The 21866-nt window shown below is 45.1% G+C and overlaps 1 long non-coding RNA gene across 1 annotated transcript in view; it reads right to left on the reverse strand.

Annotated features, from left to right (window-relative positions):
- LOC146817261 (uncharacterized) overlaps positions 1 to 16035 on the reverse strand; it is a 189037-nt gene extending 173002 nt beyond the window's left edge. Inside the window, exon 1 of the long non-coding RNA XR_014962520.1 lies at positions 16011 to 16035. This is a non-coding gene — a long non-coding RNA (uncharacterized LOC146817261). The remainder of the gene's footprint in view (positions 1 to 16010) is intronic.
- Between the last annotated feature and the right edge of the window lie 5831 nt (positions 16036 to 21866).

Raw genomic sequence — 21866 nt, forward strand, 5'->3', positions numbered from 1 at the left:
CATTCTGCACTCCAGCGAGTCCAGTGGCGAAGCGAAGGATCTGACACACAGACAGGTGTCTGACTGAATGGGAAGACATGTGAACGACTCCCCAGCCTCGGAACAAAGGCAGTTGCCACAGAGGGAGGTGAGACCTCCTCTACCAGGATGGCCGCTCAGGGTGTTAGCCCAAAAGGAGAGGTTCAAAGGAGAAGGCACCTTTGAAGGGGTAACTATGACCCCTGAGCAGGATGCCTCTTGCTCCTGCTGACAATTAGGAGACAGACCCAGAGATGGAAAACCCTTTCCCAAACCAGTTCTCCCATGGAGCCCACTGGTAACCTCACATCTAGGGTGAGCTAGCCAGTTTCTGACGACCAAGGAAGGGTCGTGCCATTTGAAAGGGGCATGAATAGGGCAACCTGTGATAGCTAAATGCTACACATTGCAGGAAACTCATCACTAGGAAGGAGGGGACCCAGTGGCCTAGTGACCGCAGGGTCCCCTCGGTGCTCTTTCCTGGGATAAATTTGGCACCCCAAGCACCCTTCCCCTCAGATTACACTGGAATCAGAAAGAGGACCGAAGAAGAACTGACCTGCTGTCTTTGAAAGTGCACAAAGAGAGGCTGCACTGTTGGAAGGACTGCACCTGCTGCACTGTGGGCCAGCAAAGTTTGGACTGTGCCTCTAAAAAGTTGATTACCTGTCCCAACCTACAGCAGTGACTCCAAGAATGAGTCGGCTGATCCCCTAGAACCAGCTCCAAGGACACAAGAGCTGAAGAAGCTCAAACCTACAAGTTGGTAGCCTCCACTGACGTTTCGCCTCTACCAGTTGCCAGGTGCACAAAGGACAAATCTGAGATAGGCACAAAAGTCGCACCCGTGTCCATCGCTATCGATGTCCAGATTCATCTTACTCAAAGGACACTAGTCCCCAACTAAGGATTTCATTCCAAACGCGGCGTAAGGAGACCAGTAGCACAGCATCGGTTCGCCTGCTAGTGCAATGTAGAGGACTTCGAGGGATCCCAATCTCTGTGGCCAAAGTCACCCCACATCACGAGGAACACCCACAAAGACACCCCCGTTGACCGCACCTCAACCGGAGCAACCTTTGAGCATCTTTTACCTGTATCCTCAGCATCAGGACCACTCCATTGATGTCTATTCTGGTCATCCTGTAAAGTTTGGAACTTTCCTTAAAAACACTCTGCTGGCCAGGTAACTGTCCAAAGTATCCTCTCTGGTCCCCTAGACCTTTTCCCTGACAGATTTTGGGCACCCAACCGGGTCCAGAGTACCCGTACTAACTTCTTCAAACTTTTGAAAAGTTTATCATCTTTTTGTTGCCCAATGCTTGTTTGTGGTTCTATTTAAAAGTGATAAAAATGTCTAAAATCCGTATTTCAGGAACCCTTCAGTGGATTTTGATGATCAAGGTCTCTATTAATTGTTGTTGTGTCTCTTTCTTGGTGTGTGGCTTTCTCATATCATTGTTCGGTGCTGTTAAATGCTTTACACAAAGTTCCTTTGCGAAGCCTTACTGCCCACAGGCATGGTTACCCAGGGTTGAGCAAATGAGACTGAAAAGACCCTAAGATGGTATTTGTAACTATAGTGCATGATAAGACCACACAACATATCATACAGCACAACCAAATCCTCACAACATGCTACAAAATGCGATGTGCCCGGCACCCAACAACACATTTGTTTGGCTAGACAGGCTGTTGTCCACATTGGTATAGGCAGGAAAGAGAAGCAGTGAGCGACTGGAGATACGGAATCTTCCCTGGGAGGTCTGGTTATACTATGCAGTAGACCAGCTCCAGCTTGCAGTGAACTGGTTTGCCGATGACCCAAACTGAGAGAATGTATGTGAAATGGGGGGTTGAGAGAGTGGGAGACCTTTATTTGACACAGATTTCTCACATTTGCTCAGGCCCAGGAGCTGTTTTATGTGAGATTGGGACAGTTCTTGCATTATGCCTGCTGAGCGCATGTAGCGAGTGGGGATTTGGCCCTCTTTCCTGGACAAGCAGCAGGAGCATGCAGTTCCGAAGCAGTTGCTTGGGTGAGCTGGGTGCTGGCGACTGGTGACACACCTGCAGGCAGCACTTGAACAGGATAGAGGAGGATCTACGGATAGGGCCAAAGACTGGTGGAGTGCTGACTGCCCTGAGGAGATTACTGGGGCAGAATGGGGAAGAGCCTGCGAGCAGGTTTGGCAGGTCTCTCTCAACGCTAGATTCTTCCATTGTCTGCACAAGACTTATCCGACACCAGCCAAACTGACGAAGATATACCCAGACAGCACTGTGGCCTGCTGCAAATGTGGGCTACTCTCATCTGATTTCCTACATATGACCCCACCGGTGGGTTACTGGTGGCTGGCGCTGGAAGCACTGACACACACCGTGTCAGAGAGTGTAGAAGGTGTTTTATGGGGGTGGTACCTCGCCGGGAACATCCCATGATGCATAAGCGCATGGTGGGACTGGGAGTGGTACTGGCTAGGAGGCGACTAGCAATACACTGGAAGGCGACAAGAGCCCCCGCTGCAGAGGTATGGTGGGCAGACATGATGGAATTGGCACTGGCAGAGGAGCGACACATCAGAAGAGTGGACGGATAAGGTGGGGAGGACCTGGTGATATATGGGGGACATTCTTGAAAGGACCATTGTGGACCTGTTGCCGGAGGGAATAGGATTAGAGTGATAATATATTCAGCCAGTAAATTACCCTGGACTAACGAACTCGGATTGGGGGGCCTGCAGGGGGCGTGGCAATGGATGTTGGCGGATCGTGGATGCAATATAAGTCATTGATATTGCTTGACTATAAGGTGGCTAAAGATGCAATGCTAATTACTTATCACTATTTAAAACCTTATAGATACAATATCTTTTTAAAAAATCCCCACAAATTAACCGATTAGGAGAATTCTTAGAAACCAGCAGATCTTGGACAAATGAAATTAACTGTACAAGGTTTAAGCTGTTCTAATTGGTTAAATCATTAGTAAAAAAAATCAATAAATAAAATACATATTTGTTCACATCACTTATCAAGAAAGCCTGCACCCGTTTACAATCAACTACATTGGGGTCGATATACACATTTAAAGATACTTTAAACCAAGTATTGAGTTTCCCTACAGCTGTATCGGAGTTTAAAAGGAGTGCAATATTAGAATAGCATCTAAAACCATCGTATAGCAACTAGGAGATGTCCCATGTCTCCATGCTTAATTTGTGAAAAAATAAGTGCCAGGTCCCTTGTCAGGAGGCCACTGCAGCCCACACCACCCACTGCCATTGACAGTACCAACACAACTACCATTCATCACACTTCCGCAAATGCGACAATTCAGACTACTCCAGGACACCCACAGCTATAATAATGGCATGATCTGAGCCGCAGGTATTATTTTTTTTTTTATGAATATTGACTTTTTAAACACTGTTGTTATGCTCATCATAACATTGGACAGACCACGTCGCCATCTGGTGGACTGTCACTAGAGCCGGTGCTGACAATTAAGTGCCGGTGCCCAGCACCGGAAACCACCGGCTCAAATTAAGCACGGATGTCTCCTGTAAAAGAATATCAAAATTGTGGATTAGTGATTGCCAACCAGGCCCGCCGTGCTTTAGCTACACTTCGAGGGTCATTCAGAACCTGGTGGAATACCACCAAGGACAGAGACCATGGCCCGAGAGGACTGCCTGCACTATTGAGACAGCATCTCTGTGCTGTAGGGGATTCAGCAGCGCCCTTCACAGATCTCAAAACTTTCCAAGTGGACGCTAAGTTTAAAGTGCCGTTTTTGTATTGAGAAGATAAACTCGCAAAGCTGTAGTTTGTTTTCTCAATACTATATATATAAATGGGCCAGTGCGCAGGCATATTCTGCTTTCACGTGACGGCCATTCTACATTTTTTCTGGCTGTGTTTGACGTCATTAGTAGTCAGTCAATAAACTTTATTCGGTTTTTGTTTGCAAAACCATAAAAGTTACACAAATACAATGCATAAAAACAGAAGTTATTGACAGGATTTTTTTTTTAAAAAACAAGACTCCGTTACCACACAATATGTCTTCTAAAACATGTCTAAATGAACAGACATTACATGTCCATACAGTGCCTAGATTTCATAGATGCTTTTAAAAACCCTACAATAAAAATAATGCAATCATCCTTCAACAATTGAAGACGTCATTAGTAGGACTGGAAGACCGTCAATGTGAACTGGCATCTCTTCTTCGGATGGTCTGCCAGGTAGGTAGGACGTTTTTACTGGAGAAACCAACCGAGGGTCGACCGGTGAGCGCCTGGCACTTTCCCAACTTAGTTGAGCCCTGGAAACGCTGATGCCGATTTACAGTGGGCCTTCCATTATGCCACACTCTGAATTGGGCTCTGAGTCCCCGTCACCAACACAAAATATAGAATGGTTATCGAGAAGCCTCCAAATGTGAAGCAACATGCCCAACAAAAGAACTGTACAACATCATTGCTGAGTTCCAGAAGCCTGACTCACCCAGGCACAAGAAGTCTGAAACTCCATGCCAGGCCACTCCATCCACACGTGTCTAACTACTACCGAACCATGAGACCCTCACATCAACACATGGGCCTGCTCCTTCAGCCTGTGTCAATGTCCTCTTCAGCTAGCAGCAGCAGGCACTTGCCCTGCAAGGGTTTTCAAGAGCATCCTCCCCTCCAAATCTGCCGCCATCCCAGCCAGAGCCGTCATCAACTACTCCTTAACCTTGGAGGGCTCCTAGTGACCTCATGCGCTCCCATGAGTACACAATACCGGCCATTTTTGGTAACATCCAATCAGTGATATATTTCTTTTAAAAGAGCGCGCTGCTCTGTAAACAAATGTTTTTAAATGATTTTTTTAAATGGTAAAATTGAGAATAAGTCCATGGAGTAGTGCCTAGTGCATTGAGAGTGCGTCTAAGGTGCTAGGGGGACGTAAAAAAAGAAAGTGCAAAATGCAAGCTGGTTAATCCCTGTACAATTATGGGACTCAACATGCTCAAGGGTAGAGTGCCTCGGGGAGTGCCTCTTGTATAGACTGATGTCTTGGCTCCTCCGTGAGCCTACAGAGATGATTTGGGGTGATGAGTACTTCAGTGCAGTCTGATTGTGCGGCCCTTGTAGGCAGACACTGGCGGGAGTTCAAATGTGGCTCTTTCAATAGTTTCCGTTCTCTGGGGCAGTTAGTCAGGGCTTTAACGTTTGTTCACCTAGAAAGTCTCTGTTCCAGTTTGTTTTCTGCTCGCTGGGCTGGGCTGTATGCATCTGGGTGAGCTTCTCGACTAGGTTGATGTCTTGACTCCACTATAGGTCTACAGAGATAATTGACGTGAATACCAGCTCACGACACACCTGTTATGAGGCCATCAGATGTGGGCAGTAGAGGGAGATCACCATTAGCTCCTGCAATACAGATTTCCGTTCTCAGGTACAATTAATCGGGGCGTGGGTGTTCTTCTCCAAGGGTGTCGCCGTTCCTTTCCTTTATCGGCGCGCTAGGGTCGGCTGAGTGCAACGCGGCTCGAATGATGTTGGTGAATTTCCCTAATCTTGCGAGAGTTTGTGCAGTGTTGTTAGTAAAGCACAGGTCGGATACTTCCCTGCAGCGTTTGAGGTCATTGCATCGACAGAGAGGGATTAGGAGGCGACGTCGATCATTGGCGAGGTTGGGACAGCAACACAACAAATGTAGCCAAGACTCTAGAGGGTAATCGCAAACCCTGCAAGATGATTGCCCATCCCTGCAGACCCATAATGGGTTAAAATCAGCAATTGGAAGGGGTGCGCAGAGTGCCGATGTAATATTTAATTAAGTGTCCTAGGCAGTGGAGATCTGGGCTTGCCAGGCCTAGGTCCAGCTTTGTCCTAGCCTGTCTAGCGTACACAAATTAAATCAAAATACTTGAGGTCATATGTTACTATGAAGGCTCTTGTTAAATAGCGTCTGAAGCTACTGCATGAAGTTAGTATGCCATAACTGTCTATTTAGGTCATAAAATATTCATATGAAGGGTATAAGAGGATTGAAGTTCTATTGCAATCCTTACACTGTGGTATATTGCAAAAAACCACAGCATTTACAAGTTCTACAGAACTTTGTAGGACGAATGGCATCAAACACATTGCACTGGGAGTACATTGTACCACTACTGAGGAGAAAACACATACGTTAAGAAATGAGAAATTCAGACGGACTTTTATTTTTATTTTTTTAGCCTCTAAATTTGTACAGTAGACATTTAACGCTGAACGCATAGTCAAGGGAGGGCCTTGTTCACAATCGTCCTAATTCGTTTTATAATAAACAATTTGTATTGGCTTTTAGTATAACAACAGTATTCACATCAGTTTCAATATGTAGCATATGACATTTAGAGTGTAGCCACGACAGCAAGTCCACCACAAAACAGCAGAGCAGAAAGACATCTCTCCTGCATTTACAATTACAGAGAGAGTAGCGGACCCATCCCAGAGTGGTCCCACCATTTACCCCAAATCCAGTTATGTTTAGAAGGGCATCTTCTGGCCTCATGAACCGGCTTGTGCAGCTGGGCTCACCAGTCCATGCCACGGCGTCACTAAGACAGCATGGGGGGGCTCAGCAACTTTCCAAAGGGCAACTATGTCTCATTAGTGCTCGATTGGCTCTGGAGCCTCCCACACCCTCACGAATGCCCGAAAGTAGCACCCACAGTGAGAGAGTTCCACCTCCCATCCCAGTACAGCTGACAGCTCCATAACCGCGGCAGTCCAATATCGTGCTACAACAGGGCAGGTCCAAACCATGTGATAAAAGTCTGCAGGGGCGTACGAGCAGCGAAAACATGTGGGACTGTGGAGGATGCCTGACTTACATGAGCAGACAGGAGTAAGGTAAGCCCAATGTAAATCATATGTTTGCACCAAGCAAAGTCGGAAGGAGAGTGTCATGAGAGCTGGGGCCATCACGGCGAATCGTCCTCATTTATAACATGAAAACATAGGTGGTGATGTTATTTAAAAATGTTACTCACACCAATAGTGACCTTCAATAAAAGAGTATAATTTCTTTTTTTGAAAAGTTTCCTTCTTTATTAATCTTCAAATAATGTGGTAAACATTGTGAAGCTTTCTTGAGGCTCAGTCCTCTTTACTCTCACAGTGCTGTACTTGGTAGAAGAGCCTCGCTTTAACTCTGTACTCAAAAGAACACACTGCTTATTGGTAACAAGAGAGTAGTCAGTCAAAAAATGAAATACACCCCACTTTAAACTATGTCCAAATGGCACTGAGTGAACATATGATGCAAGCAAGTCCAGCGCTAATTCTAGGCACTGCCTCCGCTGAGGGATTTCTGAAAGTCTAAAATTTCGTTTCCTTCTTCTCTCCATAACCCTTTCCACTCTTTGTTCTGTCCATCCATCTTTCTGCATTTTTTCAATCTTCATTTCGTCCTTGATTCCATCTTTTATGTTTTTTTCATCCATTTATCCATCCATTTCTCTGTCTCTTTCCATCCACCTGTTCATTTTTCTAACCAACCTTCATTCTTTTTTATCCACCCTTCTGTTTCTCATCTTTGTCTTTTTTCTTCCTTTTTCATCCTTCTTTCCCACCATCCATCCATGTACCTTACTTTTCCATCTGTTCATCCATCCCTCCATCCTTTCTGTACATCAATCCATTCATTCATTCTTCTCTGCACCCATTCCACTATCCATCTCTCCATCCATCCGTCTGCCTCCATCTCCTCTTAATTCATTAATTCTCCATCCTTCTTTCTACACCTCTCTTATCCGTCCTTTTTTCCATTCCACCCTCCTGTAGTATATTGCTTTCTAAGTGTGCGGAAATGTTCTCTGTTTGGCGTGAGATGAGCTCCCTCACTCAGCTTTACTGTATGTAACAATGCTTTGTTATGTTTTGAACATGTTCTTTCACGAAAGCTTAGCTGTGGTATGGGCTGGTGAACATTTCCATATACTCCTGTGCGGAAAACAATTTACGGTGGTAACTGATCATTAAGCTTTACTGACTACATTTTGAAATCCAAAGGCCAAAATGCATCCTCGCATTGAACGATGGGGACTACTGTTACAAGTGTACGATTATATCATTGTGCATCATCCAGGGAAGGATCAGAATCCTGGCAGCTACTTTTCCAGAGTGCCTATACAAGGTCACGGTACTCCATACAAGACGGCTGAGGCCTTTAATAAATTCATTATAAAATCAAACACACCCGCTGCCATTTCATTGGCCCAGATTATCACTGCCATGAGCCATGTCAGTGACATGTTAAAGCTGAAGGATAAAATTACATATTAGTTTTGAAACCAACACACTAGACCACTCACTGGTGATGGAGAATATCAAAAGTACAAACATTTTAGGGATGAACGGTCCATAACTCAGGAATTTGTTATATTACAAGGGTTGAGAATCCTGATTCTGGAGAGTCTGAGACAGAAAATAATTGAGGCAGCCCATGAAGGACATTGTGGAATTGTTGCCACAAAACAAGCTCTCCAAGACAGAGTTTGGTTTCCTTACCTTGATGACAGGGTTGAAAAGGAATTAAAGGCCTGTCTTTTATGCAACTGCCTTTCTGCAAAGACTATTCATCACATCTTAAACATGTCAGACTCCCGAAGCACGCATGGGAGAGACTAGCCATTTACTTTTTTGGTTGACAATGGACATCATCTATTGGTGTTTATTGATAAACACTAACGGTTTCCACTAATTAGAGATGTTTCATCTACAACTCAAGAACGAGTCATTGAAAGACTGGATGGCATCTTTGCAACATGGGGTGTTCCAGCCATAGTGAAGTCTGACAACGGCCCACCTTTCAATAGTTGAGAGTTCTGAGATTTCTTGGAGCATTTGCAAATAAAGCATCAAAAGAGCACACCTCTATGGCCACAAGCCAACAGACTTGAGTATGCTAAAGAAAGCAGTGTAATGTGCCACTCTTAAAAGCTTAATTTGAAAACCGTATTGAATTTTTACCCTGAGAGTTTATCGTTCAACACCCCACCTGACCACAGGTGAAAATCCTGTGACTTTGATATTCGGGAGATTAATGAATACTAAGTTACCTCAATGGACCTATCAGAGAAAGAAAGATGAGATGACAACTTATGAGAACGACTTGGTTAACAAAAAAAGATAAAAGTGTATGCTGACAAAAGACGATATGTGAAGAACATCGTTTTAAAGGGGAGATCCAGTGCTCGTACGACAAATGCAGAAAAGAAAATCTGATGCGCCTTTTGATGCAGAATCTTCCCAAGTGGTGTTTAGTAAGGGACACCTGGTGACTGCCCAGCACCCTGGGTAGTCTATTACTCAAAACGCTTATCATTTCAGGCACTGGACCAATCATTCATCAGATCTAATAGTTAAAAAAGAGATAGGGTCTGAAATTAGCAACTACTGTTGCTTCTACACATTTGACACAGATCCTGGACATCGGTGACAACACCTCCCAGTTTCCCAAAACAAGATCAGACTGAACAATTAAAGCACCAACAAGACTGATTGTAGAGATTTGAATGTATATGTCTATCTATATAAATATTTTGTAAATGTTTTTAATTGTACTGAAGGCTAGTTTTAAGAATGTTGAGTTTCCAGTTACACGCAGAAGGATAAAGACATGTATTACTAAGCTCCGTGTATGGCATAGTCCTTTGCGGGTGTCCAGGCTGTGGAGGGCGCTACAGTGATGACCTAATAACAGAGGTCAAAAGCATAAACTGAAAAGTGAACAGGAGGATGAAAACTCCTACTGACGAGTGCAAGCCACATGGAAGGTCCACACAAGACTTGAGCCCTAACAGTCACAAAACCAGAACTGCGGGCAAGGACTACAAACTTCAGCACCTCACTTTCAAAGGTAAACACATCAGTGCACTGTTTATAGAAATAAGCTTTTTAGACCTGTGTGACCTTTCAAAAAATCTAAATCAATTTGTTGTGATTGAAGGCTCTGTCTGCCCTTGCAATTTTATTTGAACTCAGTTTGGCGGTTGGGTGTGAGTCCGGGCCTGATGTTAGTATGATTTTGCAGACAGTGTAGTTATTCACCATTTGTTTACTTTCGCAATAAAGAACCTGGATTTGCTAAACACTGTATCAACGTTTCCAAAGAGCTGGTAATCTGTGGGGAGACTGGTGTGTAATGGAATAATTAATTACGTTTGGTTTTCCCGTTCAAATAGGACATCAGCTTTCGTTAAGGAGAGAGTGAAACCATTCCCCTTGTCTGTCATTGCATGCCTAAAAAGGCCAGCACTCTTTAAATGCATATTTTATACCTTTATTAATTAAGATTTCTGAAGGCCTACGACATTGTAATTGAGGGCTAAGCGCGTCAGATCTTGGTGTGACATACAGCATGGACAGTGCCTAATACCTTAATCTCTTTCTTCCGGCCAGCTCCCAAAGATTAATGCCATCAAAAATAGCAATGGGCCCTGGAACCTCCTCAAACAGCAACCACAGCCCAGTTGACTTGAGAAAAGATGGCAAAGGAGAAGGAGAGAGACAGGCAACAGGGAAGTCATTCCAAAGTGTTTTTCATGTGACAGATGTGTTAGAAAAAATTATGGCAAAGCCAATATGTGTAGCCTATGAGAGAGCTATTGTCTTTTTCAATGCCTTTTAGCCATTTTGTACAGCAGCAAGGTCATGGCTGAGCAGCATGGGCAATGCCTTTTAGACATGTTGTACAGCAGTGTGGCTGTTCAGAATGGCAAAATGTACATTTATTAGAAAAGCACTATGATGCGGGCAGCACTGTTATTGCATCATAGTGCTTTTTTCAGGTGGGATGGGGAGGGCGGGATGGGCAAGAAGAACAGGGGAAGGGTTTGGCGGTATGGGCCTTCCAGGACGGCAGGGAGGGGAAAATAGGACAGCAACTCAGAAGAGCAGTGGGTGGGAGGGGAAAGCAGCAACACAGAGAAGGGGTGGATGGTAGGGGGAGGCAGCAACATGGGGAAACAAATAGTGCCTCAGCAGCTGAAGGACGCTATTCAAGAGAAAACAATCTGTGTTTGTCCATGTGCCAGAGAAGAAACAGCAGGCAATGCCTGGCACATGCATGCGAATTAGGAGGCAGAAAAGCAGAATGACAATAAAGCCAACAAATGGTAAGCAATGAGCGGGCGCCAAATCCTTTCTTGTAAACGCTGTCTCTCGCAAGCAAGTGCCCATGCAGGGCATGTGCTGTTGCGGACTCGACCAAAAAATGCATCACCTCAGTTATCTCTTAAACTCATGGACATTAAAATACTGACTGGCGTATTTATTTGATTATCTCTTCTCTGCCTATTGTTACTGTAAAAATGTATAGTTAACATATTACTGAATCCGACACAAAGTTAAGTGTTACTATAAAATACAGTTTTAACAACTATTTCATTTTGATTTATCTCCTTAATAAATCTGTAATATTACATTTTTACCAATGTTCATAAACCAACGCATTTTGAGAGTCAAAATCCAAGACAATTTATTTTTATTTTGAAACTTTTTTTTATTGAAAATCTGCTTTTATAATGTTGGAATGCCTTTTAGCCTTTAACAAATAATGATAATCAATGCTTTCAGGATATTCAAATTGTATTTCTCATTTGTTATATATTTAACTGTATTGCATTTATATATTAAATCCTTGTTTTGTTTTGCAGGAATTCCACTGTGTCTGTCTATGATGACGAGAATCCCCACATGTTATGGTAAGTATCCTTCTGTGTGTGTTTTTCTATTGGAGTTGATATATAAACACTAACCTTCTTCCTTTCTCTTTGTCATTTTTACATCTTTCCTAAGAACAGTGCATGTGCTATCGCTTGAGAGACATTTTGTTTACCTACAGAAGGCTTAGAACCTGAACATTGCTTACCACTGGTTGGCTTCATCATCACACTTATTTCCTTGATTCACTTTGGCCAGTGCATGGTGGTTTCCCTTCCTCTTTGTGTGTGTTTCCTCTTCTGGATCATGGGCCTAGTACTCCTCTTTTGCACAGTGCTCACACTTTCAGACCTAATTTATTTGTAGTTGCAGCACTCTAAAAGAGGGGACGTGTTTGCAGGCCATCTCTCTCTTACATGGTGCTGGTGGCCCCCTTGTTGCTTTGCCCCATGCCCTTCAGCATTGTTGCTTTGCCCTGTCCTCCCGCCTACTCCTGTATTGTTGCTTTGGCATGTACCCCCATTCACTCTCCCACGTTCTTGTTTTGTTACATTCCCACCCTTTCCCGTATTGTTCCTTGCCCCATTTCCCAACACACCTGACGTTGTTGCTGCTTGACCCTTCCCCTTTCTCCAGGGGAGAAAGCACTATGTCTCAGCCATGATGTGTCAGTGCAGTGTGGGCAGATGCTACCGCTTGACATACCTTGTCACCCTTGTGAGCAGGGCTTTGGGTGTGGTTGTGCCCCACAGAAAGAGGTGAATGCTGACTCGGTCATGTACTGGTGACCACAGAGTAGTGTGCACAGACTGCAAGCTGGCAGGGAAGACTTTGGTTATCAGGTCGTGAGAGGCAGCAATTGTAGAGTGGTAATCTTTTGGCTCTTACTATAGCTACGCTGCTGCACACCATGGCTAAACAACATTTGCAAAGCCAGTAGCTTTCGAATAGGTGAGGATTAATGGCTTTGCCAATGCTTGTTCATTGTAACGAAATGGCAATGAAGACAAGGTGCTCCAAAAACATGAAGAAACAGGGACAAGGGGCCTTCAACTGGCGTTAACTAAAACAGAAATCTGCAAAGACTGGAAGCTCTTCTATTCTGGGTCTGGCTTCAATACTGAGCCACCGGCTATGGATGCCAAGTCTTATGAGATCCTGAAAGACATATCTTCTTGTGCAAGCCTCAAACCAGACGGGAGGAGCTGGAGGCACTTCCATACACCTTCACACTCCAATGATGCCTTCCCCACATAGCTGTGTCTCAGACCCACGGTGGATTAGAGTATGTGGAAGGGGGGGCTCCTTCATTGAAGCCGCAGAGTGCAACACAATCATTGTTGCCTGTTCATGCATGAGAGGATGACACCTTGGCACAGCAGATCTGTAGACTCACTGACTTGCATTCAATAATCCATCCATGGCAAAGTTTTCAAGAGCAGATTTCTACATTCATGGAAGGAAACAACTTCCTTTATGACAATCAAACTGGATTGTGACTGGGCAGGAGCACTGAATTTACTGATCGCCATATGGACTGGGCTGCAGATTTACACTGATAGATAAAGAGTTGCTAGTTTGCCCCATAGTTTCACTCTTCCAGCTTCAATATAGTGTTACCTCACTATACCCTGCTACAGACATCCAGCAACATCTGAGTTCATATAAATTTATAGATGGGGAACACTGAAAAATGAGGATATTTTTCACCGAGGGGTTCTGAGGACATCAAATGGACAAGAGCAAAGCACTCCGAGGTGAACACATCTTCATTCACTTTTTACCCTACAATTGCATATTAAGTAAGGACCCTTAAATAATCTGCCTCTATTTTCAACTGCTGCACATGGGCAACACAAAAAAGGTTTCCTAGTGTGCTTTTGTCGACCCAAACCACCTTCTCATCAACTATCCTCCCAGCACCCAGGCATACAAAAACAGCTGACCTCCTGCTGCCCACCCCAACACACTTCGTGCATTCTCTCCCCCTCACTGTCAAAGCCAGGCTCACTGCTTTCAAATGAGCAGAGAGCTGGTTCTGTGGCGACAGTAGCTGACAGAGCCGTGGGGCCAGCACACCATGTTTTTCCCTTGTCAGTGCAGGTCTGTAGAAACCTGAGCTAACGAGCGAATATGGAGGTTGCTGCACGTATTGTGCCCCCTCATCCTATTGTCTCCCTCGTGTCTCATATCTGTTCATCAAGCCTTCCCTACTACATTTACATCAATGACAAACATATCTTCCTATGCCTGAACACGTTTAGCTCCAGACTATGGTACCCTTGGCCAGTGCCTCCAAGCAGTTGACTACTAGAGGATATACAACCATTGTTAGAAATGGAATTTCTGGTTGGCTAAGTCTTGTGCCAAAGAAAAGGCAGAAAACCACCACTCTAGTCAGGGCAAGGGAGTCACACGCTAAAGATAACCCCTGCTCACCCCCCTTGGTAGCTTGGCACGAGCAGTCAGGCTTATCTCAGAGGCAATGTGTAAAGGGTTTGCGCAACACAATCACAGCAGCAACACACTAGGCAACCCATAAAAGAAACTCCACACAAGGTTATATCAAAAATAGCCTTTGTATTATCATAAAACACATTAGAATAATCACACAATATACACTGTGCCACCTGGCACTAGGCAATATTTACAGGGGATTATATACACATGACAGGGCCACTTGGACTACTGTCAGAACCATCACAAAGTGACCTTAGTAGATGTAGAACATATAATAAGCATAGAACACAACCAGTAATTACTGGCAAACACTGTACTCAGCATAATCCTGTAACACAAACTATATTATGCACAGTATCACATCAGGCGCAAAATACATTATACACCAACCTCATAAGCCTAAACATATTAGACCATAACCTCCTAATCATAACTCACATTAGGCACAAATCACACTGGAGAATAACCTCCCTAGCATAAACCACAATATGCAAAACCTCATAACATGAATCACAGTAGAGGCATAAATCACGTACATGAAATACAGTCCGTGAATCACATTTCCTGCGCACCACCTAAATCACATTAGGGCCAGGCGCCCTATCAACCCCAGAGTCCCCCTGGCCAACTGGCCTTCTCAGAGGGCTCAAATGCCCTATGTCCAAAAGTGTCAGGGCGGCTGCCAATGCAGCAGAATTCACAAGTGCGCATTTGCGCTGAGGCAGAGGAGTGCATCTCACTCCTATCTCATTCAAAATGCCCCCAAAGAAATGTTGGCCTAAACGTTGCAGCTGCCACTAAGTGCTGTGCCGCTGTGATGCCGAACGTGGGCCTGGGCACTCACTGTGCCCTTTGGGGTGGGTCCCCACTGGGACTCTATCACAAATATGCCAAAAATGTTGCAGCTGCCCGCGCTGGTGCAGGGAAGCTGGGAATAAACCAAGAGAAGGGGCCCTGGCACATCTGTGCCTCTTCAGCCCCACTGGGCCTCTCTAAATCTAATGGCCCCCATTGGTGCAGACATGGCACTGGTACTACACGCACCATCTGAGCCCCTCTCTGGGACTCTCTAACAAACACATGCCCCCTTGGTGCAGCTGCCCTATAGCAGGCGGGGCAGCTGTAAGAATGGCCATAAAATTGGAAGAGGCACGGGCGCAATACTGGCCTGATGAGCCCTACTCCGGGACTCTGTAAACAAATCGCCATCTTTGTTGGAGCGGCTCGCCCTCTGGTGGGTCCCCTCGGAAAATAGATGCCGGCCACGTACCCCGCCCAGCCCTCCCTCACCGGGACTGACGGGGAACTCCTCCGGTCACTGGCGATCTTCCGCAGGCCTGGCTCCCCTTCTGGCAGGTGTGGGCAGGCTGGAAAGCAGCGGATAGAGCCTGTGAGGCTCCATAGCCTCCCGCTCCTCTGTGGGCTCCGGTCTTCTTGACTCCCTCCACGGCGAGGAAAAACTCTGCTCTCCTCTTTGCCCGGTCCCCCTTCCGGACGGCTTCTCCGGTGGACGTGCACAACATCTACTCTCAGCAGATTCCCAGTTCCAACAAAAAAATTTTTTACAAGTGCACAACATGCCCATCCTAATTTAAACAGACAATTGTTTGGTGAAAAAAGAAGAACAATAAGGGTCTAGCATTTCGAACCCACGTATTTCCGGGGTTCTCTTCAGGACCAAAGACACAATTTGACTCTCAGCAAATGGAAGTTTCTAAAGGGATATGTGCTGTGAAGCCATTTCATTAATTCAATACTGGGTCGTGGTGTAAATAACCACCATTGCCGAAGCATGTATCCTGTTGTAAAATAATTTTCACTGACCTCCAAATCTTTAAAGCCGTCGGGCGCTGGGTGGGATGCGAGCAGCAATCATTCAGCCTTTTGCCACTTAGCGCGGCAACTACTTCCGCAATCGTCTCAATGAATCTCTCTATTCCTGCACCTACGGCGGCACGTCAATTTTCGCTGAATAATTGCTGCTCGCATCCCACCCAGCGCCCGACGGCTTTAAAGATTTGGACATCAGTGACATCTTCAGTGCATGACATAAATGTGGTGCTGTACAATTCTTTCCATTCGTGCAACACAGCAATGTTTTGCAAGAATGTAAGGTAATCTGGGAATTCATTTAAAACAGTCAGGTTATGGTGAATCCTATTAATCTTGCTCTAACTAAGGCCTTCAGTGGGTGCGGAACAACCCAGCTAATGCAGCAACTGCTCACAAAAACCAAGGTGAGCTATTGGCATGGTCAACTGGTAGATGATGCAGTATGGCCACTATCATTGCTGTGGCACTAAGAGAAGAACCATTGACGATATGTCAAAGCATTGCTATTGCACTTTTTGGCCCAGTAATTACCAAACTGGCATGCCTCCATGAGGATGTGGCCAAATATAAAAAGACACAAACCGTTTTAGGAATGCAGCAGGTCCTCTAGGACGTAGTTCCACACCTGGCTTGACCATTGCTACCAACACAGACGGCAGTAGCCTCAATGAGGCCTGTTAAAACCAAAGGTTGCCCCTTCAGGTCCAACTCGAAGAAAGGATAAGCATTGGTCCCAGCGCTGTTGATTTCTCTGACATCTAGGAGTAATAATCCCTGACTAGTCCACTGACCCCTGCCCCTCCCTTCTAAGATTTAAGCAGTCTGGGGACAATTGATGCACACATTTCCCCTAGACTAAGGAGAAGATTATATTCCCAACAAATGGAAGAAGATTAATACCAGGCAGAGAAAATCAAGATGTTTTACTCTTAAACAATGGCATGTCTGAGTATGAAGAGGGGCCACCAGGCAGATCTGGTGTCCCCTAGTGAGCCAGACGTAGGCATTTCAGAAAGAAGAGCATAATGTGTCAAAGGTAAATATTTCCCATCTACTACAAATGTGAAGATGACTAGCACTTTGTGTTTGGTAGCCGACCCTGTAAATTTCAATACTGGAGTCAGAAAGGTTTGTGTTACAATACTATCCAAAGATAAAAGGAAATGGCAAGAGTTCCAAGAGGAGTGCATGACCACCGGGTGTACTGGTACGTACCTGTGGACCTCATGGGGCATAAAATGGATGTCTAAATGGAGCTAGGACATTGGTCCATGAAATCCCTGGATGGCAGCTCACAGGTCCCCATTTTGAATAAGCAACTCAGCCATTTCTTCCCAAAGACTAACAGAGACACGTTCTCTCTACAGCATGAGTGAGATATCTGGTCCATGACTGACATGATAATTTAAAAAAATGTCTGCCCTCGGAGATTAATCTAATCAGCTAAAGTCTCATCACACTAGCTATGGTCTGTCAGTTACTGGGTGTCACAAAAGGATCAGATGAATTGAGGGTACCAAATCCACAACGGCCATTGTAATTTCCAACCTGTGCTCATAAACTGTTAAAAGACCTGGCCTACATTCCTGTTTTTGGCTGATCATGCCACTCCAAAAAGGACAAAACTCATGAAAATGTTTCCTGGTCTGCACCAATAAGGGACAAACATTCTATATTCTAAAGCAGAATGCCCTCAGCCAGAACATCATGGTGTGAGCATTCTGACAGGTAAAGTATGAGGAGCATACCACTATAGGGATGCTTTGCTGAACTCCTTAGATACATTCCCTCTAAACGGAAACTGAAGCAATGTTGAACAAGTTACTTTCCGTAAGACTGTTTCTGACTGTTTATAACTGCAGATTCCTCACCTGTAGGCTATGCCCAAATGTCAGACTGGATCCAGAAAATTTTTAGCATTGCCTGTGTGTACTGGTAGTGGGCAACGTGGGCCTCAACACTGACCCCGCTTTGCCCAGGAACTGATGGCTGGAGCTGCAAATAAGCTCCACCCAAGCATGCTGATGTCAGTTTGTTTTCTTAATACTGTGAGCACCCTTGAATTCAGAGCTCAAAAACCAATTATTTGTGACAATGGACAGATTACCTTTTTAGATGGAAAAGAGTCCATTCCACAGAACAGCAAAGCAGGAGAGCAGTGAGAAGTCTGCATTTAGATATAGTATCCACCAGAAAGAGAGTTACAGAAGGTAAGTAACTTCTTCTGATGGATGTAGCATAGGTACCAAAGCAATAGCTCTCCCGGTGATGGTCTTTTGTATGATTGATGTAAAAGTGCAGAGCTCAAAGTGGCAGCCTGATCGGAGGGTTGATGTTCATGCCACAAAGTTCCACGTCACGTGGAAAACATCTTCAACAAAAAGCATTTTTGGGAACTCCAATGGCCAAAAGTGTTGACTTTGTGCATTCCTGGCAGTGAGGAAAAGATCAAGCCAGGGTTCTTCTTATTGCTGGATGATGCCCTGTGCCATCTCTGGGTGCTACTGCCAGTTGTGATCCGCAAGGCAATACTGGCTGAGTCAGTTCACCCTGTAGTTTAAAGATCCTACCAGGTGATTCACAAATCAGGAGGATGCCCTGATGATTCATCAAGTTCCAGAGGCGCACTTGGTGGAGTTGTTGTCCATGAGGACCTGAACCAGCCTCCCCTGTATGGATGGAAGGAGGTCTTTCAACACCAAGCGAATGGCCCGCAACTCCAACACGTTGATGTGGAGATGGGCCTCTGCCTGAGACTAGAGTCCTGTGATCTCCACCTCTTCCAGATGAATAACCCCCCAACTCAGCATTGATGCATCTGTCACCACTGCCAGCTGGGTGGGATTGGGAGGGGGTTCTGCAACAGATCCGATTGTGGTTGAGAAGCCACCACTGCAGATCTTTTGCAGTTTCCTCAAAAACTGGATGAAATTGGACTGGTTCCAGTGGCACTGGACCCACTGGCCCTTGAGATCCCACCGCAGAGCCAACATATGCCACTTAGCATGGTCGACAAGCAGTATTTTTTTTATACTTACATGTATGTTCCAGTAGTCCAAGAAGCCTCAGAGTCACCCTCACTGAGACCTGAACTGAGGCTGAAACATTATCATCATAGCTTGAATGTCCTGAACTCTGATAAGAGAGAAGGCCCACAAACACACCATACATGGGAAGGCTCTGATGAAAAGGTGCCTCTGTCAAGGAGTCAGGTGTGACTTGGGCACATTAAAAGTGAACCCCAATGTTGTCAGGAGGTTCTCCATCATCCGGAGGAGCCCTGTGACTGACTGTGGCAAGTCTGCCTTCAACATCCAGTCGAGGTAGGGGAAGGGTGATACACCCGACCTCCAAAGGTATGCTGCAACCACCTTCATGGACACTCAAGGAGCACGGCTGAAGCTGAAAGAGAGCATAGCGAACTGAAAATGCTTGTGGCCCACTAGAACCTTAAATAGAGCCTGGTGTTCTGTAAGATGAGAATATAGAACTAGCTGACTTGTTTTCTGCTCATTATGTTTTACATTGAATGTGAATCATTGTCTATCATTCACTATTAGTGTAATAAAAAGTCGGGCAGCAGGATCTTCACTGGTTTCTTAGGCAAGTAACATAAAAATTAAATAACAACGTTTTTAAATGTATGATGTGTGCGTGCGTGTAAGAGATAGTGAGTTTGTGTGAGCAAGAGTATGTGTGACAATGCATGTTTTTATGTGGGATTGTGTGTGTGAGAGTGAAAATAAATGAGTGAAAAAGTATAGGTGAGTCAGAATACGAGTTGCTGAGAGAAAGTGAATCAGTGAGCCAGGGCAAGAGTGAGTGCAAGAGATTGAGTGAAAATGAATGAGTGCAAGTGAGTGCCAATAAGTGAGGAGTGGTGTAAATGATTGTGAATAAGTGAATGAAAGTGAACATGGGTGAGAATGTGTTGTTATACTTGTAGGTCTTCTGTTAGACCTGCCATGTATCTTGGCTTATAGAGTTACCCATGCAAAATGTTGGCACTGGCATACTGGATGTAATACTTGTATAGGGATTACCCATGGAAAAATACTGGTGCTGGTACCCCTGGAATTTTGGTGATTCGACGTCCATGGATTCTGCATCCCACAGGGTAGTTGTGTGCCACTAAGGACAAAGTAAGTTGGATTTCGAGGCTGCTACGGGAGGGGCAGTGGGCTCTGAGGCTCACTGTCCCTGTGGGTCTTGAAGCGGTCTGCTGGATGCCCTACCCAAAAGGACTGAAGTGCTATTTGTGGGAATGGTGGGCCTTGTGTTGCCTGTAAGCGGTATCTCTCACAATGCCTTGAAAGCGGCAAAACTATTGGGGATTCAGCTTTGTGGGTGTGGAGAGACTGATTGAGCGCGCTGTGGCTCTACTTTCTTTACTTGGGCTCCAGGGTGGAGTCTGCCTTCACACCACATAAGCAATATGGATCGAAGGACATATCTCTGAGAAACGCCTGTACTTCACCTGAGAATCACTTGTTTCTAATCCAGGCATGGAACAAGAGCACCACGCTAGTCCCGACTGCTCTGCCTAAACAGTCGCTTGTGTCTAGAACTGTCCTGACCATCCTGAATGGTCTGAGCAATGTTGGATTGGAATTACTGTGAAACTGCTGGTAAAATCTTTGTGACTATGTCTCATAATGCACTGGAGTACCTACCCAGCAAGTAGATCATACTGACTGACCAAAGAGCGAGGCTACCTGAGGAGAATACAAAATTCCCAAATGTCTCCATTCTCTTTGACTCTCTATCTGAGAGGGTCACCGGGTTTACGTAGTGGAAGCATAAACAACAAGGTTCTCCAGAGATGAGGGTTGTGTCAAAAAGGCAGGGCCACCTAGAGCACGTCTATAGCATTCTGCTCCCTGACTATTTACAGGTGAGCAGGAACAAGGTATAGCCCAGTTGCCCATGAGGGTGTCTGTCAGGTTTTTGTTGAATGGCAGCAATGGCTCTTAGGAAGTCTGCCCAAGCTGCAAAAAGTAAGTCAGGACATTGGTTTTCACCTCGACAGATGAGAATTTTACGTCCAGGTCTAAAGCTGCCGTTCTGATGACCACAGCATCCACTGTATCTACTGTTGAGGGACCAAGGGGGAGAACCCAGACCCTTGTCCGGGGAAGTGTACAATCTACTGGGCTCTTGTAGGTGAAAATATAAATTGTCATCATATTGCAAGGGAAATTCATTCCCATTGTCTCTATCATCATCGAAAGATGTCTGCCTTTGGTTAGAATCTGATCTGAAAAGTAGTTAGAGTGCTGAAGGGCAACTCAAAGGCATAGATTCTGTCTTGTCGGACTCCCGAGCAAACAGTGGCCCGTTGAGTCGGGACTGTTACAGGACGTGATCTCAGCTGATGCCAAGACAGATTTGTTTCGGAGTCAGACAGGACAATAAGAATGGTGTCTTTCTCCGGCGTCTGCAACTCATAACAATTAATTATTTGCAGAGGACATCCAATTAATCTTGACTGGTCCGATGTCCTAAATCCACTTTTACCGTCAACTTTTATCAAGGTTTGAGTGGGCGCACTGTACCCTTAAATCTTACTCCTCAAAACACGCCTACTAGTTGTGTGGATTGGGGAGGGTGCTAACCTCTATTGCTTGAGGCAACATACCCCAGAGACAAGGCGCAAAGAAACTTTTATACGTAAAGTCAAATTTAAAAAAAGGACTGACTCAACAAGTGAGTTCTAGTGCGGGATTTAGGAAAGCCATAAAGGTTTATTAGAGTAAGAAATCGGACAGTATGCCTAGTAGAAAGCCAGAAAGATATGGTTCAAACCCAAATTTAAGGGTTTATATTGAAACTTTCCTCATAGAGGAG

Source organism: Triturus cristatus, chromosome 6 (assembly GCF_964204655.1).
Source record: "Triturus cristatus chromosome 6, aTriCri1.1, whole genome shotgun sequence".
NCBI classification, from domain to species: domain Eukaryota; kingdom Metazoa; phylum Chordata; class Amphibia; order Caudata; family Salamandridae; genus Triturus; species Triturus cristatus.